At 46.7% G+C, this 4733-nt stretch overlaps 1 protein-coding gene across 11 annotated transcripts in view; it reads right to left on the bottom strand.

Annotated features, from left to right (window-relative positions):
• The window catches only part of Foxn3 (forkhead box N3), a 370445-nt gene that overhangs the window by 145504 nt on the left and 220208 nt on the right, over window positions 1-4733 (bottom strand). The gene's annotated exons all lie outside the window — the stretch shown is intronic.

Here is a 4733-nt window from a genome sequence, read left to right on the forward strand (position 1 = left end):
CAGCTGAAGCTGAGCGGTGGTGGCGCATGCCTTTAATTTCAGCACTCAAGAGGCAGAGGCAGGGGAATCTCTGTGAGTTTGAGGCCAGGCTGGTCTACAAGAGCTAGTTCCAGGACAGGCTCCAAATCCACAGAGAAACCCTGTCTGGAAAAAACCAAAACAAATTTTTTTAAAAAGCCATAGCTGAAATGAGAAAGGGCCGAGAACGAATGTTAAATGACCATGACACCCATCTTGTGGCTCAGCAGATCCTACAAGGAGTGGGAAGAAGTAAGAAGCCCTGACGAATGGTCGGCTCTTCAATGGTACCATGACAATGAGAGGAGTCCTTGGACAACTGCTTGGTCAGACAAGAATAGTTCACCTTGGGTGTAAAATAAGGAGCTAACTCAACTAGTCTGTGTTTGGGGAGCTAGTTCTTTGTTTTGTTACAACTTGGGGAGTTCCTACATCCCCCCCATTCGGTGTCCCGCCATGTCAGCATCCTACATTACTATGACACATCTGTCACAACTAAGGCATCAATATGAGCACACTACTGTAACTGGTGTTCATTTACTTTCTCTGTCTGATGTCCCTTTCTGCTGCAGGGTCACCATGTGCCCCCAGCCTGCTCGGTTTGTACAGGTTTCTCAGAGATCCCTTGTTTCTGATGACCTCAGCAGCTGTAAGGAGTGCCAACTCAGTGTTCTGGAGACCATCCTGGTGGAGAACAGAGCCGATGGCTGAGTTTTCCCTGGGCTTAAAACAGCTTACCGGTTTCGGCAGGAAGACCGCCTTTTGACTTGGAATTTAGACATCCCCTACACCCGCAAAGACCCACATGCTGAAGGGTTAGCCACTAGCTTGAGGCTGGGAGATAGTGGACGTGGGGCCCACTAGAAGGAAGTTCGGCAACTGGCAGGGGTGTGGGGGAGCACCACCTTGGTCTCTTCTCTCTCCGCCCACTCTGCTGCCCTACTGTCGTGAGGTAAGCGGCCTCCGCTAACACCTATTCCTGCCACACGTGTGCATGAGCTACCACTTCCCTAAAGTAATAGGGCCAAGGGACTGTGAACAGAAACTGCGAGCCAAAACCATCTTTTACACCTTTATCCACTTGAGGCTTTGTCACAGAGGCAGGAGAGGAGACTGGACGCACAACATGTCAGGCGTGCCTGCTATTTCCGCCACGGAAGAGGAGCTCAAAAATGGACTTTTATTTTATTTATATGGGTTTATGGCTGCATGTATATCTGTGCAACGTATGTGCTCAGTGCCCCGAGGCCAGAGAGCTGCTGGGAAGTGAACCTGAGTCCTCTGGTCTTACTGCTGAGCCATCTCTCAGGCCCTAGATGAGGAGCTCTGATTGACAGGTAGCATTTGTCAGGTTTTCGCACTATAAACATCCTTTAGGGCCACTCTCTATAGCCCACCATTGCAAGAAGTTCTTACGAAGAACTATTCCCACCAATGACATGGATTTTTCTCTATGAGAAATTTAGCTCATTTATTTCTATCAATCCAAGATCACAGACATGTGTTTTATATTTTGTTTACAATGCAATTAACACCACTTAGTCCACTGTTCCAAGTGTCCCAGCTCATTCACAGAAGCAATTTTAGGATGGTACCAGTGTCCTGAAACACATCCATTTTTTTTGCATTTTCAACACACCCATACTTTCTGCTTCTCCAGAATGTTAAGGGTTGAACTATACCTTCCTAAAATTCCTGTTTGCAGAAGTCTGAGGCTCTGGTATCTCAGAAATTAACTGTATTTCAAATTTGTTAAAGTCACACTAGAATAAGGTGGGCTCTTAATCAAAAATGCTTAGTCCTTCCTAATAAGGACAGATTTGAGGAAATCATGTAAAGTATAAGACAAAGATGGGGTTGACGCTCCTGCAAGTCACAAAATGTCATAGCGAGTCAGGAAGCCACCAGAACCAGGGCAAAGGCCAGCAGATCTTCCTCCACAACTCCAGAAGAACCCAGTTCTGCTAAAGGCTAGTCAGGATGCCACCAGAACCAGGGCAAAGGCCAGCAGAAAGGTCGACAGATCTTCCCCCACAGCTCCAGAAAAACCCAGCCCTGCTAACGGCTAGTCCGGAAGCCACCAGAACCAGGGCAAAGGCCAGCAGATCTTCCCCAACAGCTCCAGAAGATCCCAGCCCTGCTAACACCTTAGACGCCTGCAACCAGGTCTGTGAGGCAGTCCATTTACGCTGTCTGACTCACTCAGCTGTGGTTCTTTGTCGTGGTGGCCTACGTAAGCTAATACAAAGGCTAACATCACCGAGCTCTCTGCGTTTCCGTTAAAAACGGTATTTAGAAATAAGAAAAAAAGCGGTGTAGAACATTCTAACAAAATCTTGGAAAGCAGGTGCAAGCCGACATAATGCAATGTTTAGCATTACATTTGGGTGTGAACAAGGTTGGGGGCAGTGTTTTCCGATGCCTTGATTTCCTCACAGAGCTTCCCACCACCTGCAGCATAGGCCATTGCTGCTGCCAAGCACACCTGCGTGCCAGAGCAATATCAACCTTCTTGTATAATCACCATCTTCTTAGCATGCCACGTACTGGCTCCAGGGAAGCCAAACACTTCTCAGGCGCCCTTCAGAGTGACTCCACACGGGGCAGAAAATGATCCCATGAGTCTCACAGTGGACCTGGCCGGATCAGGTGAATTCAGCATTGTGGTATCTGTTTATGACTGGCGGTCCCACCCCATCTTCCCAAAGTCACATCAACAAGCAGCCTGGTGCACAGAAATTCCTTGCCAGTTATCAGGCATGGAGCAGCCTCAGTATGATTTCACACACTCCAGGCTCCTCCAGCAAACTCATTCAAGGGCATGGGGAGAGCAAGGTGCTCTCTGAAGTCAAAACATAGAAGAGACAGGCGGGAATCTCACCTGTCACCTCATTCCGCATCCAGTGACCTCGATGGACTTGAAATCTCAGCCCATGCATGGGTAACTAACGGAAAGTAACTGTGCCCTCTATCCTCAGTTAACTGGGAGAAATGGAAATTATTTTTACTATAAAAACTCTGGTTCATCTGCATTTTTATGCCCCTATTAAAACTCAAGTGAAAACATTAGGCTATGCCCAGATCACGATCCCTCTGGCTTGAGTACATTCTACTTGCAAGCCCCAGAACTCTGTTATGATCCTTCATATTATTAAATAATTGCAGGGCGTCCCTTGGGGTCACATTTGGCAACAAGACACTGGCCTAAATGAACAAATGAAATGACCCAGTGAATAACACATTTTTAACCTGCTAGAAGCAAGCGAGTGTGACATAATACTTCTTGGGTAGAATCTAGAGAAACAAGTGGAGTGGGAATCAGAAACTGTGAACATGGAAAATATTTCAATATTTAGTGCTAGGCTCCCCACCAACCCCAAAGAGGAGCAATTCTCTACTCCAATCCCAGTTTACATTTAGGGGTGGTTACAACCACAAGCAGAAAGCCAAGCATATGGCTCTGTCCTTCTGGACATTTCTACAGTGTAAGATAGGATGTTCTGGAAAATCCCATTGTTTTTTCCTCCTACGGCTATATGACCTCAAGTTGTCATTTCAAATAAAGGATGCTTCCACTGATTTTATGAACACAGACAAAAGCTGCTACAACCTTGGTGTCCACCCCCCGCCCCGGCCCAGCCCCTAAAAAATACCCCTGTGAACCAACTGTAGTTGCTATGGAGGGTTATTTGTTTCTAAGGCAACAGCATATATCTAAGTACTAATGGCCTGTCCTTTTGCCAGGCAACAAACAATCTTGTGATGCAAGTGCACCTGTCTCGGCTATGCGTTACTATGGAGACACTCCAGTTGCTATGGTTACCATCACGCTAATCGCCTAGCAAAGGCAGACATACAGCAGTCTTCTCATAGAGCCCAGCTGCTTCTCCCGTCTCTTGCCGGAGACTGATTGTCTAGGGCCTGTGCTGGAATGCACAAGAACTTCATTAATGCCACGTCAGAGGCTCACTTTGTGTGCCCTCCTGCAGAACAAACATCAGAACAGAAAAATCTGCAAGTGGACTGTAAAATTCTCCAGGCTTCTGACATCAGGCCATTCCCAATTAACATAATGGCTACTCCAGGGGCGATTTCTTTTAACTGGATAGTTACAAAAGAAACGTTGCTGCATGTCTTTTAGAATTTCTTGGTAGGAGGACTGGAAAGAGGGATCAACGATTAAGAGCGTGGCTGCTCTTCCAGAGGACCCAAGTTCAATTCCCAGCACTGACACGGTGGCTCAAACCATCTCTAACTCCAGTTCCAGAGGATGCAGTGTCCGCCTCCAGACTCCAGACAGCAAGCACACAAATGCTACACAGATATAAACACAGACACATGAATAAACAAAACAAATTTCAACAACTTTCTTGGTAGGATTGATGACAAATCCAAGCACCATGAATAGCTAAGACGCCACACTTTGAAATCTGGTTCTTTGTTCTGTATGGCCCTTTCTTCTAATCTCATATGAACGTGCTTCTTCAAACCGTGACAATTTACTTAACCAGCCCCCATTACATATTTGTAAAAACGCACTCGTGACCTCAATCCCATGGCAAACAGACACATGAGGAGGAAAAGTGGCCACTGCTCTCAAGGCAAACACTTAGTAACCACAACAAACCCATCACTCAGGAGCCTGTCTACATGGAAACGGGATGACAACAAGCGAGTGGGCCTTCTCTCTCAACATCTGCACAGTCAGGCTATGG

Source organism: Alexandromys fortis, unplaced genomic scaffold (assembly GCF_014885135.2).
Source record: "Alexandromys fortis isolate MF-2015 unplaced genomic scaffold, M_Fortis_MF-2015_v1.1 scaffold_63, whole genome shotgun sequence".
NCBI classification, from domain to species: Eukaryota; Metazoa; Chordata; class Mammalia; order Rodentia; family Cricetidae; genus Alexandromys; species Alexandromys fortis.